General features: G+C 36.2%; 1 long non-coding RNA gene across 1 annotated transcript; it reads left to right on the plus strand.

Annotated features, from left to right (window-relative positions):
- Positions 1-685: 685 nt before the first annotated feature.
- LOC145237596 (uncharacterized) lies at positions 686-25,362 on the plus strand. Its single transcript, XR_013862009.1, has 32 exons — positions 686-1,111; positions 4,723-4,822; positions 6,156-9,043; positions 9,405-9,524; positions 9,772-9,931; positions 10,349-10,460; positions 10,773-10,966; positions 11,491-11,612; positions 11,923-12,103; positions 12,627-12,748; positions 13,061-13,255; positions 13,781-13,902; positions 14,215-14,409; positions 14,934-15,056; positions 15,369-15,563; positions 16,091-16,213; positions 16,526-16,720; positions 17,251-17,372; positions 17,685-17,879; positions 18,389-18,510; positions 18,823-19,017; positions 19,526-19,647; positions 19,960-20,154; positions 20,687-20,809; positions 21,093-21,220; positions 21,773-21,895; positions 22,208-22,402; positions 22,920-23,042; positions 23,355-23,549; positions 24,077-24,199; positions 24,483-24,610; positions 25,128-25,362. It is a non-coding gene; the product is annotated as an uncharacterized LOC145237596 (long non-coding RNA).
- The last annotated feature ends 1 nt before the right edge of the window (position 25,363 follows it).

Below are 25,363 nucleotides of genomic sequence, written 5' to 3' on the forward strand. Positions count from 1 at the left end.
ATTTGTCAAAAATGTTTGTTTACAAGCTTTTTGTGGAAATTTGGTCACGGACTAACGACCATGTCATGAAAAGTGATACCATTAAAAAAAGCTCTTGTTATCAAATGTGGCTTGAACTAGGGCAAAAATTGCATCTTACGAGTAATAATAATATTTCTTGTTTTAATTAAACGCAGTTGTTTAAAAACTTTTTTTGTAGAGTTTATAGAATCTAAGTAACGTGACGTAATAATTCATAAGTTTGGCAAATATGATTTCAGTGTTTAGTTATGACGTAACATTTTTCCAGAAGTTTCAAGTGCCGAAATTGAGCTATTGCTGGCTATCTCCTGTTTTGTTTTAAGCCAATCAATTGGTAATAAACTATTTTGTTATAGTTTATTACAGATTGACCGCGCGATGGCCGTTTGCTGAATGCAAACTCAAATAGAGAAGTAACGGTCCTTGGCGTAAGAACGATAGTAGGATGCGTCTTTTTGATACAAAATTGATTTAAAAGTTATACTTTTTCGCCTCGATGGAACCCACAGTTAAGGAGTTCGTTAATGTGCATTTATTTTCGAAAATTATTGAGCACAAAACATATTTATTGAACAACTGTGAAAATAAACATTGCGTCATTAATCAGCAGTTTGTAAACAGACATGGCGAAATTTTTTATCTTCAAAGTTGAGACTGTTTTTGGTCGTTTTGTCGCAGATTTATGAAGCTTAAAGACAAAATCGTTTGCTAACTTGGTTTTGAAATAATAGTCCAAAAGTTTGAGTTTTAATTTAAGTTCGAAACGTTGTCTTTCGATGACCCAGTTTCACAGTTTACTAAGAAACTTTCCCGCCTTGTACGAATTTTAACTTGTACCTTATATTTTGTCAGGTTTCTAGAGGATTATTATTCATTTCATTGCCAAGATTTGAATTGCAACAGAGAGAATGAAATCCAAAACATGTCTTCTACTCCAGCCCAAATTATGACAAGACTGGGTGTTATTTTTCTTTTGCATTTCACCTACCTGATATCACTGTCGTGCCTAGATGGAGGTGATGGGCTTAAAAGGCTGAGGCAGTTTTTCTTTTTCATTCAAGGCTTTGAAACAACATTCAGCATCTGAAAGGTAGGTCTGTGTGCAGAAGTTTTCTGCTGCTTTAGCTGTTAGCCTTGGAACAGTACCACACAGATGAATTATATATCCAATTTGTGTCTGGTTAGTGCCAGATTGGAAAGAATGGCGTAAAGCAGGGGTGGGGAACCTGCGGCCCGTGGGCCACATGTGGCCCGCTTGCCTTTTTAGCGTGGCCCCGGTCACAATTTTCTTCAAGAACAGTATACAACATAGCATAAAAAAACAATGAAATGTTTATGTACAAATGTTTCGTTGAAACGACTTCGACATTATTGCTAATCTTCCCATTCCACTTTATGACGCCAAACTTATTAAAATGCCATACATTCAACCACTTGCTCTATTTGTGACATAACAGTCACTCGATTGCCTCTCAGTAACAAATTATTTGCCATGTGATGGTAGTTTTAAATTCATTTTAGAGCTATTACTGTGGATCCCTATATTGTTATTTCCAATATCTCTCGGAAAAAATGACAGATCGGGATAATCGTGCTAGGGTGTTCAATAAAGAATGGTGAAACTCTTAATTTTTAGTCAAAATAAGTGATAAACCTGTATGTCTTTATTCGAACGTGTAGCAGCAAAGAAGGTATCAAATCTGTATCGATGAAATGTGAAACCACTTGTGTGCTTTGGGTATTTTACACGGAATTTGAAATTAAAAAAAGTATTTGGCCCACCCGAAAATGTTGTGCAATTCATGCGGCCCGCGACTCTAAGTAGGTTCCCCACCCCTGCCCTAAAGGATAAATCCTCCGCGCAATATTTTGGATTTTCCCTTGTAATCCGCACAAATTTAGGCTTTTGACATGTAATCCGCGCAAAAAAGTGGTCTGCGCAGCTTAGCACAGCTTCCATAGATAACTTTAATAAACTTTCGATAAAATTTTAAAATTTATATTGCACAATGAAGTTCTATGTCGTCACAAACCTTATTTCGCAAATAATCCATGTAAATCAGTCAAGCGCATCATAACTTACCAATCGTCACGCTTGTAATAACATCTATAATTGGCTAATGTAGTCTTTAAAAGTACATTTATCAGTATTTTTAGGACGTAGTTATGACATTAAAGTGACTGCCGGCTAGGCAAGTTACATAAAATAATGTTTTCTGTGTGACAAATAATAATTTAGGGCAGTTTTGCATTCTCAAATTACTTCATAAGAAAGAAATGTAACAGCACAAAAATGTTTGAATCATTATGAAAATGATAATTTGTAGAGTTTAGCGAAACGCTGCATGTGCAATAGAGCAAAACTGAAGTTTTGTAGTGTTTATCTTGTGTTCTTTTTGTCAGAAAGTGTTGCAAGCGCTACATGCAAAGTGTGTTAATCGTTAAATCCACCTGTCAATCAAAAGTCTATCAATCCGCGCAGAAAATTTGTATTCCGCGCAAAAATCCGCGCAATTATTTTGACGAAAAAAATATCCTCAGCGCAAAAAAAAAACTTTCCAATCTGGGGCATGTGCAATTTTTGATTTTTTCTTGTCTCCATTCAAATATGCTGTCCTTGCAATATTGAACAGCTCCCTAAGACAACTCCAGTAAATTTTCTGAGAAACTTTATGTTAATGTAGAACAATAAACTGCTTGGTTGTAACAAGCTTAATTTCATTAATAGAGTCAATGAAAAGAGGTATAGCAAAACTGATGACAATTTGTTGTGGTTTTTGTCATTATTTTTGTGATAGTCTTGCAGGAATTACATACAAATTGCATGAACCTTTTAATCCACTTGTAAATCAAAAATTCATTAATTTATGCAAATGTGCACGGCAGTCAAGTTGAAATTCCATGCAAAATCTGTGCAATTATTTGAACCTAAAGAATTCACTGAAAGCATTTCAAAATTACAATTGTTTGGTGCATGGGAATTTATTGCCACTCATGAGTCAAAAAAGACACAGACATAGATGTATTAGGTTATTTTATGGGCAATAAGTGCTGTCATCTATGGTTAAGTGTAGTAAATAACAGTCATGTTCTGTTTCTTATTCCCACAGCCTGACAATGGGTTGTGGCACACATTTTGTCATCTTATGCTATAAAGTACACTAAACAAATATAGGATCAAATGCATAGATTTGCTATGATTTGATTATAATTATGGGTCCCCTTTCTTCTTTTTTTTTTCCTCCCCCAAAGTTTGTCCGACTCGTTTTTCCATGAAATGTTTGATGGATTTCAATGAAATTTACACAGATGGTAGATATAGTTATGTAGATGTGCATCCCACTTTGTTTTTGTTGATAACCCCAGTATTTACCCCGCTAGCCCCCTTTTACCCCAAAGTTTGTCCGACTCGTTTTGCCATCAAATGTTTAATGAATTTAGATGAAACTTACACAGATGGTAGGTATAGTTATGTAGATGTGTATCCCACTTTGTTTGTGTTGATAACCCCACTATTTACCCCGCTAGCCCCTTAAAATGGTTTTTTTCACCCAAAGTTTGTCCGACACGTTTTTCCATCAAATGTTTAATGGATTTGGGTGAAATTTGCACAGATAGTAGATATAGTTATGTAGATGTGCATCCTATTTGGTTTGTGATGATAACCCCACTATTTATCCCGCTAGCCCCCTAAAATGTTTTTTTTCACCCATAGTTTGTCCGACTCTTTTTTTCCATCAAATGTATAATGGATTTGGGTGAAATTTGCACAGATGGTAGATATAGTTATGTAGATGTGCATCCCACTTTGTTTGTGTTGATAACCCTAGTACTTACCCCGCAAGCCCCCTAAAATGTTTTTTTACCCCACAAAATTTGTCCGACTCGTTTTGCCATCAAATGTTTAATGGATTCGGATGAAACTTACACATATGGTAAAGATAGTTATGTAGATGTGCTTCCCACTTTGTTTGTGTTGATAACCCCAGTATTTACCCTGTTAACCCCTTAAAATGGGTGGGGTTTTAAACAGTGTCGAAATGGGCTGAAATTTGGATAGCTTGAAGAAGAGGCCATTTATAGGTGTTGATTGTTGTGTTCAACCCTGTAGCCCCAACATTCACCCCACTAGCCCCCAAAGTGTAAAACGTATTTGTATGTTATTGGGCACCACAAACGAAAGATTTCTGTGGCCCAATAGTGTTACAAGGGCAACCAGTTGTGTGTTACTTGTGTTTGTGGGTTGCTTGTTGGATGTTTTTGTGGCATGGCAGTTAGGGGGTTGTTAACAGATCTATGTAGTCAGAAGCATTAATGGTTGTTGCTCAAAACACATCTAGTGGTCAAACCTTTAAACATTGGCGGATTGGGCTCAAATTTTGTAGTACTATTGATTGAATTATTGTGGTTTTATAGTATTATTATTTAAGCCCAGTGCTGATCACTGTGTTTTACCTTACAACACCCGACTTTCTCATGGTAATCTCTTGAAATGCATTATTTTTAACTTTGCATGTGTGGGGACCCATGAGCTTCTGCTTGCAGAAACAACTAAGGTTATAAAGACGCTGGATAATGTGGGACCCAATATAAAATAAGCAGAGGAAATATATGAATGTTTTAAAATAGGTTATAGTGTATAGGCAATGACAAAATGTGCTAAGCCACCCTTCTAGTTATAATTTGCTATTTATCTTTTAGGTTTAAGTTATTGGCTGACCCGCAGATGAGACACTTGTAATTCCAATCAGAAAACTAAACTGCTGGACATTATTTTTTGCAGAAGACAGCTTTTAATGAGGTATTTAAATGCTAGGTTATATGTTAACTTTTATTATGGGTCCCCTTCTATGAAGGGGACACATATTGTTTTTGTCCGTATTTTTTTTCTTTTTTACGTCTAACGCTGGTTTGTTAAACGCGTTTGGTCAAGAAAGAGTGCTCCAAATTTATTAAAATTTTGACAGATGTTACATATTAATCCAAATTTGATCCTCCTGAAGTTTAACCCCAAATGACCCAGCGATTCGCCCGCAGGCCCCCAAAATGTAAAAATTTTAAAACGGCTGTACTGACTAAAGTACATCATCTAGGAGTTATGGGCTCTGTTGGTTGGTGCAGTGTGAGGTTTTCTAAAGAATTCTAACTTTTAACAGGATTTACCCATTTTTACCCCTTAAACCCCGAAATATTCATTTCTGTCTGATACTGGTTTGTCAAACGCATTTGGGCAAGAAAGAGTGCTTTAAATTTATTCAAATTTACACAGATGTTAGCTATTGTTTAAAACTTGATTCTCTTAAAGTTTGACCCCCAAATGACCCAGCCGTTCACCCACAAGCCCCCAAAATGTAAAATTTTAAAAACGGCTGTACTGACTAAAGTACATGATCTAAGAGTTTCATGCTTTGTTGGTTGGAAAGTAGATGATCTAAGAGTTTCATGCTTTGTTGGTTGGTGCAATGTAAGGTATTCTAAATAATTTTCTATTTTTGTATTGGATTTACCCATTTTTTACCTCTTTAACCCCGAAGTAATCATCACCCCTTAAATCCCGAAATAATCTTTTTTGGTTTTAGGCCAGAAATACAAGCCCTAATGCGCTGAAATTTCAAACAATTGTTTGCAGTAGTTTACTCATTTAGTATTCAAAAATTTGCCTTAATCGGCCAAATAATGACTTTCACAGCTATTTGAAGAAGCATAGGAAACAGACTTGGGATAGATGATTTGATATTTCTGATGAATTATTTTACGATACATGACCTGCTTGTTTTTGTCTTAGGACCTTAAACTTGAAAACGTTTTGCCATCAAAGTTATTTTTTACTGATTCGTCATCATGACAATGAGTTAATCAACTTTTTTTTGCCATGAAATCATTCCAATTATTTTTGATTGTGCTTAAAGGGTACACATTTTTTGTTTCTTGCAACTAGCATATAATACTGTGTTGTTTATGTTTGACCTGGTAACAAATCTTCATGAGCAAGTGTATGCATAAAATAGTTTGGACAAGTTACATTTGTAAGCTGCAACGTTAGTCATTTAAATTCAGTCATAAAAACCTATCTGTTGTGTGGTTTTGACAGACAAATATACTAAAATAGTGTTAATACAAGTTGTGTTCTGCAGACTGAAGAGAAGACATGTGTTTGAACTGAACATTATTGGACCCTTCAACAGTTCCTGTTCAACAGACAATCACCATTCATGTACAGACAATCACCATTCATGTGCAGACAATCACCATTCATGTACAGACAATCACCATTCATGTACAGACAATCACCATTCATGTACAGACAATCACCATTCATGTACAGACAATCACCATTCATGTACAGACAATCACCATTCATGTACAGACAATCACCATTCATGTACAGACAATCACCATTCATGTACAGACAATCACCATTCATGTACAGACAATCACCATTCATGTGCAGACAATCATCATTCATGTACAGACATTCACCATTCATGTTCTTAAATAACTGAGAATGGAAAATATTTTTCATTTCCATTCTTAGTTTCAGCAACTCATAGAAGATATACTGGACAATACCGGTATTTCCAAGTGAATATTTTCTAAAAAAATGTAATTTTGCACTGGACAATTGTTTGTGTGTTTTGTTTTGTGCACAAAATCAGTTGCATGTTTTGAATAATGTTTTTTTTTACCTTGGTCAGTGTTGTTTTGTGTTGTTTGTTTGTTTCAAGTGTGTTTACGTTTTAACTTAGACAGGTAGAGATTGATTCCAATATTAGATCAATCGAATCCGTAAAACACATGTTGATGGCTAACAAAATGTTTTATTTGTCAAGACCCTAATTGTGAATTTTGTCGATTTTGTTTGGAAATTCGGTCGCGCTTCAAATTCTTGCAAAGTGGTACCAACAAAAACCTGTTATTTTTAAATGCAGCATGAACTTGGGCAATAATTGCATATTTAGAGTTTCGAACATATGTGTGAAAATTTGTTTGTAAAGATTTCTGAATCTAACTAATGTGACGTAATATTTCATGAGTTTGGCAAATCTGATATCAGTGTTTAGTTTTAAACATTTTGCCAATTTTCAAACCATGATATGAAAGTAACGTTCCATTGGCACAAGAATGAAAATATGATGCAACCTTTTGTTGCCAAAGTGATTTAAAAAACTAATTTTATGCCTCAGTGAAACCTAAAATTTAGTTAATATTCGATCACAGAAAATAGTAAGTAAAACAATTTAATTGTACCATTGTGAAAATATATCCTTGCGCCATCAATCATCTGTTTATAAACAAACTTATGACCAGTGTCATTTTGGCAGAATAATTGACCAGTGTCATTCTGGCAGAATAATTTCCCCAATTACAAAAACTTTACCACAATATTTCAGTTACTATGTAAAATTGCAAATTAATGCAAGACACAGTTCCAAAACAAAAATTGAAAAATTTTAATTATAACGTATAGAGCATTTTAATGAAATTTAGCCAAAAAAATGAAATCTAGCCAAAAAAAAGCTGTGCAGAGTATTGTCCTTCTACTGTAAGATCTTTTTTTTTACATATTTTGATCATTAGCAGAAATCGTAACTGTCAGCGTTATAACACGCAAAAATTAGGCTAAAACGCTTGTGATCACCAACTGTCCAGGAGGTAAGGTTTTTACTAGAAGGATTCAATGTTGAGCCTAGAACTTTTTTTTGTCCCGTTGACTTTACGACACACCCTTTACGCGTTTTTACAGCAGAACGCTTTTAGTAAGTCCCTTTCTTCAATTTTTATGTAAAAATTTTCTCATGTGGAAAAATTAGCTGCAAACAACCTCAATTTTGAATGCAGAACAACTTTATTTTTAAAACTGTTGCAGAGTTTTTTTTAACCAGCAGGGTACCATGTTGGATCCAAGAGCTAACTCTTTTCTGTCCCGTTAACTCCACGACACACTTTGTGCGTTTACAGCAGAACGCATTTTGCGAGACACCTTTTAAATTTTGTTAAAATATATGTCAAATATTTCATATGAGGAAAAATTGCCTGCAAACAACCTCAATTTTGAACGTAGAACAACATTAGGTTTGACCAATGACAGACAGGTTTAAGCGAACCGTCTGAGTGACTTATAGGCTACACATATTGCACGTTTAGACATTTCGTAACATATGAAAAAATTAACAAAATGGCGGGGTTCAAATTTGGTCTTGTGATATCGGTATAGCTGGTGGATTACTGAGAATAAAATAATGGTCTCCTATGTTCAACACATTGTTTTAGGTAACATTTATTTATCGAGCACAATGACGTTTTAAGCACCGAGCTGCTAAACAGAACGAGACACTTCATTTGAAACTGAGCAGTTTTTATCATTGCACTACTATTGAGTGGTAATAGCGATATTGTCAGCAGTGCCGGATGAATCATTAGGCAAAGTAGGCACGTGCCGGTCAAAAATCCAGGCCACTTTTTTGATTTGGCAACACTGATAATTCTATTTTTTTAGTTGGGAACCCTGATTTTCGGGCCACTTATAACATGTGCCTACAGGCCAGTAGACCCTTAATCCCGCACTGATTGTCAGTAATACATTGATGCTATTAATTTTGTGTACGTCTTTGTAATGGTTTGACAATGGTTTGGTTTGGCTACATACTTTTGTTTGTAAACCGAGTAATCTGGTCTTGTTGAAACCCTAATGGTGGTTCCTAATTGCGCACAAAAATAGGGTTCAATTGGATTATGTGGGTGTCGATACACGTCTTTCATTAACTCTTTTATTTCTTATTTCTTTTCGTTGTTATTTATTTCTTCTTTTTAGCCGTAAAAACGCTGTACCATGTTTCACGCGAGAACACGACGGAAACTGTTTTGTGGAGCATCATTCACTTTCCAATGACGCATACGAGAAACTTTTGAGAAGTCGAACTCGTTAATTTCTACTTGAAAATGAAAAGATTCAAATGGACATCGCACAAAAGGAAGCACACTGGGCGCTAAGCAGGAAAATACAAAAGTATTAAAGACAAAGGTGACAATCACGCAAACGAAACAAAGCCAACGGTTTCAAAACATCATAGCTTTTATTTTATGGAGTGAGGTTTGGGGCCCGAAAAGGGTTAGTGGAGTAAGCGAACGGTATGAGTGACCTATACACATATAATTTCAAATTTTCATGCGTTTTGGAATATGCTGAAAAATTATCAAAATTGCGAAAGTATGGAAATTAGAGAAACAAAAGTGCAAAATTACTAAAATTAGATGAATAATTAAAAACATGTAAATTTGGTCTTGTGCTATCGGAATAGCTAAAATACATTGTCGGGTATGATGAAGAGTTGAAGACATTATTGTTATGGGGAAACATTTATTTATCGATTGCATTTCTTTAGGTTATGAAGGTTTCAAGCAATCATCATCAGCGTTTGCAAACCGAGCTGCTTATGAAGAAGCACCCCGTTTGTCGATTGAATTCAAACTTTGGAGCCAGACCGCAAAACACATTGTACCAGGTATGATGAAAATGTTGACATACTGAAGAGTGGTACAGCGATTTTATTAGAAAAACATTGATGCTATTAATTTTGTGTACGTCCTTACAATGGCTTGACAGTAAACTCTTGTCCTAAATTTTCAAACTGTCTTGTGTACACACTTTTGTTTGTAAACAATCCCAATTGATTTGTTTTGCGTGTTGATGCACGTGTTTCACTGCCTCATTTCTTTAAAGCATGTTGTTATTTTGTCATTTCGTTCCAGCAGTGAGAACGCTGTACGACGACAGAATCTGCTTTGTGGATCATCATTCATTTACCAGTGACGCATACGAAGTGGAACTCGAAAATTTCAACTGGAAAATGAAAAGATTTACATGAATGTGGAACAAAAGGAAGCACACTTCAAACAGGAAAATAAAAAAGTAAGCAAAAAATAAAGGTGTCAATTGACGTAAACGAAACAAAAGCACCTCGCCAAACAAAGGTTTCAAACATCATATTTTTTATGGGTTGAGATGGGGGTTCGTGTGCAACGCACGTACATTTTTTTCCAAGTTATAGTCTAAATCAGTGGTTCTCAACCTTTCGTGGACCGTGCACAGCCCCCTAAAGGTAACTTTTTTGCCTTGTGGCCCCCTTCAAGTAAAGCTGTATGACCTTTGCCACCCTTAAAAATGTAAATGGCAATCTCGTGTTGGAATTCGGTACAAATTTCGGCTTTAAACAGGTCGGATAGATTAAACAAGAATTTGTAATCGTGACAAACCTCAATAAAACAAATAGTATGTGAAATAGTCGATTGAATTAGGGAAAGAAGTTAAAAAGAAAATGGCTTTTAGTGGGTGTTTCAGGTGAATCTACACCCAACCTGAGCTGCTTAGGAAAGAGAAACACACTGTTCAACGGTTGAGTGCAAACTATGGAGCAAGAACACAAAACACAATAAATCAGGTTAGGTTCAATACGTTGATTGCCATACTAACGAGTGGTACAGCGATATTGTCAGTAATACTTTGATGTTATTTATTTTGTGTACATCCTTGCAATGGTATGACAGTAAACTCTTGTCTAGCATTTTTAAACTGCCGTCTTGTGTGTATACTTTGGTTGCAAACCATTTAATCTGCAAGTCATGTTATTTCATTCTTAGCGGCACTTAACTGCCCACAAATTAGGGTTCAGTTGTATTGCATGTGTGTGGATAGAAGTCTCCCATTGACTTATTTCTTTCAAGTCCGTTGACATTTTATTATTTCTTTTCAGCTGTAAGAGCGCTGTACGATGTTTCCTACTAGGACATGACAGAATCTGTTTTGTCGAGCATCATCCATTTACTAACGACGCATGTCAGAAACGTGTGGGAAGCCGAACTCGATAATGTCTACCCGAAAATGAAAAGATTCGTATGAACACCGCACTTGAAGGAATACACATGGTGCAGAACAAAAAATAAAAAAGTAAGTGAAAGATAATGGTGACAATCGGTTTTAACGAAACAAAGCCATCTCGACAAACAGGGGTTTTGAAATATCTTATTTTTTGGGGGTGGGTGGTGTTTAAGTAACGCTTGTACCTTGTTTCCAAGTTATAGTCCAAAGCGATGGTTTAATGGGCAGAGTTGTATATTTAACTGGGCTGGGCGATCTTGTTACTACTTTAAACTTACTTCTTTAAGCAGAAATTTGTGATTGCGAGGGTTTTGTAAGCAAATAATTCTTGGAGGAATTAGAAAGTCCTAAAGGATAGAGGTTTGGGTAAATGACATCTACTTGATTAACTTATACACACATAATTGTAGGTTTTACGACATTTCGGAACATACGGAAATATTATCGAAATTGCGAAAAATTAAATGAGTAATGAAAAAAAGGAAATTTGGTCTTGTGGCATCGGAAAAGCTAGTGTTCTGACAGCCATGATTGTCTGGTATGTTCAAAACATTGTTTCAGGGAACATTTATTTATCAATTCGATTTGTTTAGGTTATAAAGGCTTCAAGCAATCATCAGCAGCGTTAGCAAGCTGAGCTCCTTAGGAAAGAGAAACACACTATTTGTCGGTTGAATGCAAACTATGGAACCGAACACAAAGCACAATAAATCAGGTTAGGTTCAATATGTTGATTGCCATACTGACGAGTGTTACAGCGATATTGTCAGTACTACATTGATGCTATTTATTTTGTGTACATTCTTGCAATGGTATGACAGTAAACCCCTGCCTAGCATTTTTAAACTGCCGTCGTGTGTGCACACCTTGGTTGCAAACCATATAATCTGCAAGTCATGTTATTACATTATTAGCGGCACCTAACTGCCCACAAATTAGGGTTCAGTTGTATTACATGTGTGTGGATAGAAATCTCATTGACTTATTTCTTTCAAGCCTGCTGTCATTTGGTTATTTCTTTTCAGCTGTAATGTTTCCCACTAGGACATGACAGAATCAGTTTTGTCAAGCATCATCCATTTACTAACGACGCGTATCCGAAACTGTGGGAAGCCGAACTCGATAATATCTACCCGAAAACGAAAAAATTCGAATGTACACCTTACATCAAGCAATACACATGGTGCAGAACAAAAAAATAAAAAAGTAAGTGAAAGATAATGGTGGCAATTGGTATTAACGAAACAAAGCCATCTCGACAAACAGGGGTTTTGAAATATCTTATTTTTTTGGGGTGGGTCGTATTTAAGTAACGCTTGTACATCTTTTCCAAGTTATAGTCCAAAGCGATGGTTAAATGGGCAGAGTTGTATATTTAACTTGGCTGGGCGATCTTGTTACTACTTTAAGTTTATTTCCTTAAGCAGAAGTTTGGGATTGCGAGGGTTTTGCAAGTAAATAATTCTGGGGAATTAGAAAGTGTCAAGGGATAGAGGTTTGGGATAAATGACATCTGCTTGAGTAACTTATACACACATAATTGTACGTTTTACGACATTTCGGAACATACGGAAATATTATCGAAATTGCGGAAAATTAAATGAGTAATTAAAAAAAGGAAATTTAAACTTGTGGCATCGGAATACCTAGTGTTCTGACAACCATGACTATCTGGTATGTTCAAAACATTGTTTAAGGGAACATTTATTTATCAATTCGATTTGTTTAGGTTATAAAGGCTTCAAGCAATCATCGGCAGCGTTAGCAAGATGAGCTCCTTAGGAAAGAGAAACACACTATTTGTCGGTTTAATGCAAACTATGGAACCGAACACAAAGCACAATAAATCAGGTTAGGTTCAATATGTTGATTGCCATACTGACGAGTGTTACAGCGATATTGTCAGTACTACATTGATGCTATTTATTTTCTGTACATTCTTGCAATGTTATGACAGTAAACCCCTGTCTAGCATTTTCAAACTGCCGTCGTGTGTGCACACCTTGGTTGCAAACCATTTAATCTGCAAGTCATGTTATTGCATTCTTAGCGGCACCTAACTGCGCACAAATTAGGGTTCAGTTGTATTACATGTGTGTGGATAGAAGTCTCCCATTGACTTATTTCTTTCAAGTCCGTTGACATTTTGTTATTTCTTTTCAGCTGTAAGAGCGCTGTACGATGTTTCCCACTAAGAGACGACAGAATCTGTTTTGTCGAGCATCATCCATTTACTAACGACGCATATCAGAAACCTGTGGGAAGCCGAACTCGGTAATGTCTACCCGAAAACGAAAAGGTTCGAATGTACACCTTACATCAAACAATACTCATGGTGCAGAACAAGAAAATAAAAAAGTAAGTGAAAGATATTGGTGACAATTGGTTTTAACGAAATAAAGCCATCTCGACAAACAGGGGTTTTGAAGTATCTAAGTTTTATGTAGTGGGTCGTGTTTAAGTAACGCTTGTACCTCGTTTACAAGTTATAGTCCAAAGCGATGGTTTAATGGGCAGAGTTGTATATTTAACTGGGCTGGACGATCTTGTTACTACTTTAAACTTAGTTCTTTAAGCAGAAATTTGTGATAGCGAGGGTTTTGTAAGCAAATATATCTGGGGGGAATTAGAAAGTGTCAAGGGATAGAAGTTTGGGATAAATGACATCTGCTTGAGTAACTTATACACACATAATTGTACGTTTTACGACATTTCGGAACATACGGAAATATAATCGAAGTTGCGGAAAATTAAATGAGTAATTAAAAAAAGGAAATTTAAACTTGTGGCATCGGAAAAGCTAGTGTTCTGACAGCCATGATTGTCTGGTATGTTCAAAACATTGTTTCAGGGAACATTTATTTATCAATTTAATTTGTTTAGGTGATGAAGGCTTCAAGCAATCATCAGCAGCGTTAGCAAGCTGAGCTCCTTAGGAAAGAGAAACACACTATTTGTCGGTTGAATGCAAACTATGGAACCGAACACAAAGCACAATAAATCAGGTTAGGTTCAATATGTTGATTGCCATACTGACGAGTGTTACAGCGATATTGTCAGTACTACATTGATGCTATTTATTTTGTGTACATTCTTGCAATGTTATGACAGTAAACGCCTGTCTAGCATTTTCAAACTGCCGTCGTGTGTGCACACCTTGGTTGCAAACCATTTAATCTGCAAGTCATGTTATTGCATTCTTAGCGGCACCTAACTGCTCACAAATTAGGGTTCAGTTGTATTACATGTGTTTTAATAGAAGTCTCTCATTGATTTAATTCTTTCAAGCCTGCTGTCATTTTGTTATTTCTTTTCAGCTGTAAGAGCGATGTACGATGTTTCCCACTAGGACACGACAGAATCTGTTTTGTCGAGCATCATCCATTTACTAACGACGCATATGAGAAACCTGTGGGAAGCCGAACTTGATAATATCTACCCGAAAACGAAAAAATTCGAATGTACACCTTACATCAAACAATACTCATGGTGCAGAACAAGAAAATAAAAAAGTAAGTGAAAGATATTGGTGACAATTGGTTTTAACGATACGAAGCCATCTCGACAAACAGGGGTTTTGAAATATCTTATTTTTTGGGGTGGGTCGTATTTAAGTAACGCTTGTACATCGTTTCCAAGTTATAGTCCAAAGCGATGGTTTAATGGGCAGAGTTGTATATTTAACCGGACTGAGCGATCTTGTTACTACTTTAAACTTAGTTCTTTAAGCAGAAATTTGTGATTGCGAGGGTTTTGTAAGCAAATAATTCTTGGAGGAATTAGAAAGTCCTAAAGGATAGAGGTTTGGGATAAATGACATCTACTTGAGTAACTTATACACACATAATTGTACGTTTTACGACATTTCGGAACATACGGAAATATTATCGAAATTGCGGAAAATTAAATGAGTAATGAAAAAAAGGAAATTTGGTCTTGTGGCATCGGGATAGCTAGTGTTCTGACAACCATGATTATCTGGTATGTTCAAAACATTGTTTCAGGGAACATTTATTTATCAATTTAATTTGTTTAGGTGATGAACGCTTCAAGCAATCATCTGCAGCGTTAGCAACCTGAGCTTCTTAGGAAAGAGAAACACAGTGTTCGACGGTTGAGTGCAAACTATGGAGCTAGAACACAAAGCACAATAAATCAGGTTAGGTTCAATATGTTGATTGCCATACAAAGGAGTGGTACAGCGATATTGTCAGTACTACATTGATGCTATTTGTTTTGTGTACATCCTTGTAATGATATGACAGTAAACTCTTGTCTAGCATTTTCAAACTGTCGTCGTATGTGCATGCTTTGGTTGCAAACCATTTAATCTGCAACTCATGTTATTTCATTCTTAGCGGCACTTAGCTGCCCACAAATTAGGGTTCAGTTGTATTACATGTGTTTTGACACAAGTCTCTCATCGACTTATTTCTTTCAAGCCTGCTGTCATTTTGTTATTTCTTTTCAGCTGTAAGAGCGCAGTACGATGTTTCCCACTAGGACATGACAGAATCTGTTTTGTCGAGCAAAATCCATTTACTAACGACGCATATCAGAAACCTGTGGGAAGCCGAACTCGATAATGTCTACACGAAAACGAAAAGATTCGTATGAACACCGCACTTGAAGGAATACACATGGTGCAAAACAAAAAAATAAAAAAGTAAGTCAAAGATAATGGTGGCGATTGGTGTTAATGAAACAAAGCCATCTCGACAAACAGAGAATTTGAAATATCTACGTTTTATGGGGTGGGTCGTGTTTGAGTAACGCTTGTACCTCGTTTCCAAGTTATAGTCCAAAGCGATGGTTTAATGGGCAGAGTTGTATATATGACTTAGCTGGGCGATCTTGTTACTACTTTAAGTTTATTTCTTTAAGCAGAAGTTTGGGATTGCAGGGGTTTTGCAAGTAAATAATTCTGGGGGAATTAGAAAAGGGTCACGGGATAGAGGTTTGGAATAAATGACATCTGTCTGAGTATCTTATACACACATAATTGTACGCTTTTAGACATTTCGGAACATACGGAAATGTTATCGAAATTGCGGAAAAATGAATGAGTAATTAAAAAACATGTAAATTTAAACCTGTGGCATCGGAATAGCTAGTGTTCTGACAACCATGATTATCTGGTATGTTCAAAAGATTGTTTTAGGGAACATTTATTTATCAATTCGATTTGTTTAGGTTATAAAGGCTTCAAGCAATCATCAGCAGTGTTAGCAAGCATTGCTTCTTAGGAAGGAGAAACACACTATTTGTCGGTTGAATGCAAGCTATGGAGCCAGAACACAAAGCACAATAAATCAGGTTAGTTTCAATATGTTGATTGCCATACTGACGAGTTTTACAGCGATATTGTCAGTACTACATTGATGCTATTTATTTTGTGTATATTCTTGCAATGTTATGACAGTAAACCCCTGTCTAGCATTTTCAAATTGCCGTCGTGTGTGCACACCTTGGTTGCAAACCATTTAATCTGCAAGTCATGTTATTGCATTCTTAGCGGCACCTAACTGCTCACAAATTAGGGTTCAGTTGTATTACATGTGTGTGGATAGAAGTCTCTCATTGACTTATTTCTTTCAAGTCCGTTGACATTTTGTTATTTCTTTTCAGTTGTAAGAGAACTGTACGATGTTTCCCACTGGGACATGACAGAATATGTTTTGTCGAGCATCATCCAGTTACTAACGACGCATATCAGAAACCTGTGGGAAGCCGAACTCGATAATATCTACCCGAAAACGAAAAAATTCGAATGTACACCTTACATCAAGCAATACACATGGTGCAGAACAAAAAAATAAAAAAGTATGTCAAAGATAATAGTGACAATTGGTGTTAATGAAACAAAGCCATCTCGACAAACAGAGAATGTGAAATATCTGAGTTTTTTGGGGTATGTCGTGTTTAAGTAACGCTTGTACCTCGTTTCCAAGTTATAGTCCAAAGCGATGGTTTAATGGGCAGAGATGTATATATAACTTGGCTGGGCTGGACGATCTTGTTACTACTTTAAGTTTATTTCTTTAAGCAGAAGTTTGGGATTGCAATGGTTTTGCAAGTAAATAATTCTGGGGGAATTAGAAAAGGGTCACGGGATAGAGGTTCGGAATAAATGACATCTGTCTGAGTATCTTATACACACATAATTGTACGCTTTATGACATTTCGGAACATACGGAAATGTTATCGAAATTGCGGAAAAATGAATGAGTGATTAAAAAACATGTAAATTTAAACTTGTGGCATCGGAATAGCTAGTGTTCTGACAACCATGATTATCTGGTATGTTCAAAAGATTGTTAGGGAACATTTATTGATCAATTCGATTTTTTTAGGTTATAAAGGCTTCAAGCAATCATCAGCAGCGTTAGCAAGCTGAGCTCCTTAGGAAAGAGAAACACACTATTTGTCGGTTGAATGCAAACTATGGAACCGAACACAAAGCACAATAAATCAGGTTAGGTTCAATATGTTGATTGCCATACTGACGAGTGTTACAGCGATATTGTCAGTACTACATTGATGCTATTTATTTTGTGTACATTCTTGCAATGTTATGACAGTAAACGCCTGTCTAGCATTTTCAAACTGCCGTCGTATGTGCACACCTTGGTTGCAAACCATTTAATCTGCAAGTCATGTTATTGCATTCTTAGCGGCACCTAACTGCTCACAAATTAGGGTTCAGTTGTATTACATGTGTTTTAATACAAGTCTCTCATTGATTTAATTCTTTCAAGCCTGCTGTCATTTTGTTATTTCTTTTCAGCTGTAAGAGCGCTGTACGATGTTTCCCACTAGGACACGACAGAATCTGTTTTGTCGAGCATCATCCATTTACTAACGACGCATATGAGAAACCTGTGGGAAGCCGAACTCGATAATATCTACCCGAAAACGAAAAAATTCGAATGTACACCTTACATCAAACAATACTCATGGTGCAGAACAAGAAAATAAAAAAGTAAGTGAAAGATATTGGTGACAATTGGTTTTAACAAAACGAAGCCATCTCGACAAACAGGGGTTTTGAAATATCTTATTTTTTGGGGTGGGTCGTATTTAAGTAACGCTTGTACATCGTTTCCAAGTTATAGTCCAAAGAGAGTTGTATATTTAACCGGACTGAGCGATCTTGTTACTACTTTAAACTTAGTTCTTTTAAGCAGAAATTTGTGATTGCGAGGGTTTTGTAAGCAAATAATTCTTGGAGGAATTAGAAAGTCCTAAAGGATAGAGGTTTGGGTAAATGACATCTACTTGATTAACTTATACACACATAATTGTAGGTTTTACGACATTTCGGAACATACGGAAATATTATCGAAATTGCGAAAAATTAAATGAGTAATGAAAAAAAAGGAAATTTGGTCTTGTGGCATCGGAAAAGCTAGTGTTCTGACAGCCATGATTGTCTGGTATGTTCAAAACATTGTTTCAGGGAACATTTATTTATCAATTTAATTTGTTTAGGTTATAAAGGCTTCAAGCAATCATCAGCAGCGTTAGCAAGCTGAGCTCCTTAGGAAAGAGAAACACACTATTTGTCGGTTGAATGCAAACTATGGAACCGAACACAAAGCACAATAAATCAGGTTAGGTTCAATATGTTGATTGCCATACTGACGAGTGTTACAGCGATATTGTCAGTACTACATTGATGCTATTTATTTTGTGTACATTCTTGCAATGTTATGACAGTAAACGCCTGTCTAGCATTTTCAAACTGCCGTCGTGTGTGCACACCTTGGTTGCAAACCATTTAATCTGCAAGTCATGTTATTGCATTCTTAGCGGCACCTAACTGCTCACAAATTAGGGTTCAGTTGTATTACATGTGTTTTAATAGAAGTCTCTCATTGATTTAATTCTTTCAAGCCTGCTGTCATTTTGTTATTTCTTTTCAGCTGTAAGAGCGCTGTACGATGTTTCCCACTAGGACACGACAGAATCTGTTTTGTCGAGCATCATCCATTTACTAACGACGCATATGAGAAACCTGTGGGAAGCCGAACTCGGTAATATCTACCCGAAAACGAAAAAATTCGAATGTACACCTTACATCAAACAATACTCATGGTGCAGAACAAGAAAATAAAAAAGTAAGTGAAAGATATTGGTGACAATTGGTTTTAACGAAACGAAGCCATCTCGACAAACAGGGGTTTTGAAATATCTTATTTTTTGGGGTGGGTCGTATTTAAGTAACGCTTGTACATCGTTTCCAAGTTATAGTCCAAAGAGAGTTGTATATTTAACCGGACTGAGCGATCTTGTTACTACTTTAAACTTAGTTCTTTTAAGCAGAAATTTGTGATTGCGAGGGTTTTGCAAGTAAATAATTCTTGGAGGAATTAGAAAGTCCTAAAGGATAGAGGTTTGGGTGAATGACATCTACTTGATTAACTTATACACACATAATTGTAGGTTTTACGACATTTCGGAACATACGGAAATATTATCGAAATTGCGGAAAATTAAATGAGTAATGAAAAAAAGGAAATTTGGTCTTGTGGCATCGGGATAGCTAGTGTTCTGACAACCATGATTATCTGGTATGTTCAAAACATTGTTTCAGGGAACATTTATTTATCAATTTAATTTGTTTAGGTGATGAACGCTTCAAGCAATCATCTGCAGCGTTAGCAACCTGAGCTTCTTAGGAAAGAGAAACACAATGTTCGACGGTTGAGTGCAAACTGTGGAGCCGAACACAAAGCACAATAAATCAGGTTAGGTTCAATATGTTGATTGCCATACTGACGAGTGGTAGAGCGATATTGTCAGTACTACATTGATGCTATTTATTTTGTGTACATTCTTGCAATGGTATGACAGTAAACCCCTGTCAAGCATTTTCAAACTGCCGTCGTGTGTGCATACTTTGGTTGCAAACCATTTAATCTGCAAGTCATGTTATTTCATTCTAAGCGGCACTTAACTGCCCACAAATTAGGGTTCAGTTGTATTACATGTGTGTGGATAGAAGTCTCTCATTGACTTATTTCTTTCAAGTCCGTTGACATTTTGTTATTTCTTTTCAGATGTAAGAGCGCTGTACGATGTTTTCTACTAGGTCATGACAGAATCTGTTTTGTCGAGCTTCATCCATTTACTAACGACGCATATCAGAAACCTGTGGGAAGACGAACTCGATAATGTCTACCCGAAAACGAAAAAATTCGAATGTACACCTTACATCAAGCAATACACATGGTGCAGAACAAAAAAATAAAAAAGTATGTCAAAGATAATAGTGACAATTGGTGTTAATGAAACAAAGCCATCTCGACAAACAGAGAATGTGAAATATCTAAGTTTTTTGGGGTATGTCGTGTTTAAGTAACGCTTGTACCTCGTTTCCAAGTTATAGTCCAAAGCGATGGTTTAATGGGCAGAGATGTATATATAACTTGGCTGGGCTGGACGATCTTGTTACTACTTTAAGTTTATTTCTTTAAGCAGAAGTTTGGGATTGCAATGGTTTTGCAAGTAAATAATTCTGGGGGAATTAGAAAAGGGTCACGGGATAGAGGTTTGGAATAAATGACATCTGTCTGAGTATCTTATACACACATAATTGTACGCTTTTAGACATTTCGGAACATACGGAAATGTTATCGAAATTGCGGAAAAATGAATGAGTAATTAAAAAACATGTAAATTTAAACTTGTGGCATCGGAATAGCTAGTGTTCTGACAACCATGATTATCTGGTATGTTCAAAAGATTGTTTTAGGGAACATTTATTTATCAATTCGATTTGTTTAGGTTATAAAGGCTTCAAGCAATCATCAGCAGTGTTAGCAAGCTGAGCTCCTTAGGAAAGAGAAACACACTATTTGTCGGTTGAATGCAAACTATGGAGCCAGAACACAAAGCACAATAAATCAGGTTAGGTTCAATATGTTGATTGCCATACTGACGAGTGTTACAGCGATATTGTCAGTACAACATTGATGCTATTTATTTTGTGTACATTCTTGCAATGGTATGACAGTAAACCCCTGTCTAGAATTTTCAAACTGCCGTCGTGTGTGCATACTTTGGTTGCAAACCATTTAATCTGCAAGTCATATTATTTCATTCTTAGCGGCACTTAACTGCCCACAAATTAGGGTTCAGTTGTATTACATGTGTGTGGATAGAAGTCTCCCATTGACTTATTTCTTTCAAGTCCGTTGACGACGCATATCAGAAACCTGTCGGAAGCCGAACTCGAAAATGTCTACCCGAAAACGAAAAGATTCGAATGAACACCGTGCATCAAGCAATACACATCGTGCAGAACAAAAAAATCAAAAAGTAAGTCAAAGATAATGGTGACAATTGGTGTTAACGAAACAAAGCCATCTCGACAAACAGAGGATTTGAAATATCTAAGTTTTTTGGGGGTTCATGCTTAAGCAACTTGTCTCCAAGTTATAGTCCAAAGCGATGGTTTAATGGGCAGAGTTGTATATATAACTTAGCTGGGCGATCTTGTCACTACTTTAAGTTTGGTTTTTTAAGCAGAAGTTTGGGATTGCAGGGGTTTTGCAAGTAAACAATTCTGGGGGAATTAGAAAAAGGTCAAGGGATAGAGGTTTAGGATAAATGACATCTACTTGAGTAACTTATACACACATAATTGTACGTTTTACGACATTTCGGAAAACTAAAAAATTATCGAAATTGGGAAAGTTTGAAAAATAAGGGAACAGTGGTACGAAATTGCGGAAAATTAAATGTGTAATTAAAAAACATATCAATTTAAACTTGTGGCATCGGGATAGCTAGTGTTCTGACAACAATGATTGTCTGGTATGTTCAAAACATTGTTTAGGTAATATTTATTTATAGATGACATTTGTTTAGGTTATGAAGGCTTCAAGCAATCATCGGCAGCGTTAGCAGCCTGAGCTTCTTAGGAAAGAGAAACACACTATTTGTCGGTTGAATGCAAGCTATGGAGCCAGAACACAAAGCACAATCAATCAGGTTAGGTTCAATATGTTGATTGCCATACTAACGAGTGGTACAGCGATATTGTCAGCAATACTTTATTGCTATTCATTTTGCTTACATTCTGGTAAAGATATGACAGTTAACTCTAGTCTAGCATTTTCTAATTGTCGTCATGTGAGCATACTTTGATTGCAAGAAATTTAATCTGCAAGTCATGTTATTGCATTCTTAGCGGCACCTAACTGCGCAAAAATTAGCGTTCAGTTGTTTTACATGTGTGTGGATAGAAGTCTCTCATTGACTCATTTCTTTCAAGTGCGTTGACATTTTGTTATTTCTTTTCAGTTGTAAGAGCGCTGTACGATGCTTCCCACTAGGAGACGACAGAATCTATTTTGTCGAGCATCATCCATTTACTAACGACGCATATCAGAAACGTGTGGGAACTCGAACTCGATAATGTCTATCGGAAAACGAAAAGATTCGAATGAACACCGTGCATCAAGCAATACACATCGTGCAGAACAAAAAAATAAAAAAGTAAGTGAAAGATAATGGTGATAATTGGTGTTAACGAAACAAAGCCATCTCGACAAACAGAGGATTTGAAATATCTAAGTTTTATGGGGGGTTCGTGCTTAAGCAACTTGTCTCCAAGTTATTGTCCAAAGCGATGGTTTAATGGGCAGAGTTGTATATATAACTTAGCTGGGCGATCTTGTTACTACTTTAAGTTTGGTTTTTTAAGCAGAAGTTTGGGATTGCAGGGGTTTTGCAAGTAAATAATTCTGGGGGAATTAGAAAAGGATCAAGGGATAAAGGTTTGGGATAAATGACATCTACTTGAGTAACTTATACACACATAATTGTAGGTTTTACGACATTTCGGAACATACGGAAAAATTATCGAAATTGCGGAAAATTTAATGTGTAATTAAAAAACATGTAAATTTAAACTTGTGGCATCGAGATAGCTAGTGTTCTGACAACAATAATTGTCTGGTGTGTTCAAAACATTGATTCAGGGAACATTTATTTATCAATTTAATTTGTTTAGGTTATGAAGGCTTCAAGCAATCATCGGGAGCGTTAGCAAGCATTGCTTCTTAGGAAGGAGAAACACACTATTTGTCGGTTGAATGCAAGCTATGGAGCCAGAACACAAAGCACAATAAATCAGGTTAGGTTCAATATGTTGATTGCCATACTGACGAGTGTTACAGCGATATTGTCAGTACTACATTGATGCTATTTATTTTGTGTATATTCTTGCAATGTTATGACAGTAAACCCCTGTCTAGCATTTTCAAACTGCCGTCGTGTGTGCACACCTTGGTTGCAAACCATTTAATCTGCAAGTCATGTTATTGCATTCTTAGCGGCACCTAACTGCTCACAAATTAGGGTTCAGTTGTATTACATGTGTTTTAATAGAAGTCTCTCATTGATTTAATTCTTTCAAGCCTGCTGTCATTTTGTTATTTCTTTTCAGCTGTAAGAGCGCTGTACGATGTTTCCCACTAGGACACGACAGAATCTGTTTTGTCGAGCATCATCCATTTACTAACGACGCATATGAGAAACCTGTGGGAAGCCGAACTCGATAATATCTACCCGAAAACGAAAAAATTCGAATGTACACCTTACATCAAGCAATACACATGGTGCAGAACAAAAAAATAAAAAAGTATGTCAAAGATAATAGTGACAATTGGTGTTAATGAAACAAAGCCTTCTCGACAAACAGAGAATGTGAAATATCTAAGTTTTTTGGGGTATGTCGTGTTTAAGTAACGCTTGTACCTCGTTTCCAAGTTATAGTCCAAAGCGATGGTTTAATGGGCAGAGATGTATATATAATTTGGCTGGGCGATCTTGTTACTACTTTAAGTTTATTTCTTTAAGCAGAAGTTTGGGATTGCAGGGGTTTTGCAAGTAAATAATTCTGGGGGAATTAGAAAAGGGTCACGGGATAGAGGTTTGGAATAAATGACATCTGTCTGAGTATCTTATACACACATAATTGTACGCTTTATGACATTTCGGAACATACGGAAATGTTTGCGAAATTGCGGAAAAATGAATGAGTAATTAAAAAACATGTAAATTTAAACCTGTGGCATCGGAATAGCTAGTGTTCTGACAACCATGATTATCTGGTATGTTCAAAAGATTGTTTTAGGGAACATTTATTTATCAATTCGATTTTTTTAGGTTATAAAGGCTTCAAGCAATCATCAGCAGTGTTAGCAAGCTGAGCTCCTTAGGAAAGAGAAACACACTATTTGTCGGTTGAATGCAAACTATGGAGCCAGAACACAAAGCACAATAAATCAGGTTAGGTTCAATATGTTGATTGCCATACTGACGAGTGTTATAGCGATATTGTCAGTACAACATTGATGCTATTTATTTTGTGTACATTCTTGCAATGGTATGACAGTAAACCCCTGTCTAGAATTTTCAAACTGCCGTCGTGTGTGCATACTTTGGTTGCAAACCATTTAATCTGCAAGTCATATTATTTCATTCTTAGCGGCACTTAACTGCCCACAAATTAGGGTTCAGTTGTGTTACATGTGTGTGGATAGAAGTCTCCCATTGACTTATTTCTTTCAAGTCCGTTGACGACGCATATCAGAAACCTGTCGGAAGCCGAACTCGAAAATGTCTACCCGAAAACGAAAAGATTCGAATGAACACCGCACTTGAAGCAATACACATGGTGCAGAACAGAAAAATCAAAAAGTAAGTCAAAGATAATGGTGACAATTTCTGTTAACGAAACAAAGCCATCTCGACAAACAGAGGATTTGAAATATCTAAGTTTTATGGGGGATTCGTGCTTAAGCAGCTTGTCTCCAAGTTATAGTTCAAAGCGATGGTTTAATGGGCAGAGTTGTATATATAACTTAGCTGGGCGATCTTGTTACTACTTTCAGTTTGGTTCTTTAAGCAGAAGTTTGGGATTGCAAGGGTTTTGCAAGTAATTAATTCTGGGGGAATTAGAAAAGGGTCAAGGGATAAAGGTTTGGGATAAATGACATCTGTCTGAGTAACTTATACACACATAATTGTACGTTTTAAGATATTTCGGAACATGCGGAAAAATTATCGAAATTGCGGAAAATTGGATGTATAATTAAAAAACATGTAAATTTGCTCTAGTGGCATCGGAATAGCTATTGTTCTGACAAAAATGATTGTCTGTTATGTTCAAAACATTGTTTTAGGTAATATTTATTGATAGATGACATTTGTTTAGGTTATGAAGGCTTCAAGCAATCATCGGCAGCGTTAGCAACCTGAGCTTCTTAGGAAAGAGAAACACACTGTTCGACGGTTGATTGCAAACTAATGGAGCCAGAACACAAAGCACAATCAATCAGGTTAGGTTCAATATGTTGATTGTCATACTAACGAGTGGTACAGCGATATTGTCAGTAATGCTTTGATGCTATTTATTTTGTGTACATCCTTGTAATGATATGACAGTAAACT

Source organism: Phallusia mammillata, chromosome 7 (genome assembly GCF_965637545.1).
Source record: "Phallusia mammillata chromosome 7, kaPhaMamm4.hap1.1, whole genome shotgun sequence".
Classification (NCBI taxonomy): Eukaryota; Metazoa; Chordata; class Ascidiacea; order Phlebobranchia; family Ascidiidae; genus Phallusia; species Phallusia mammillata.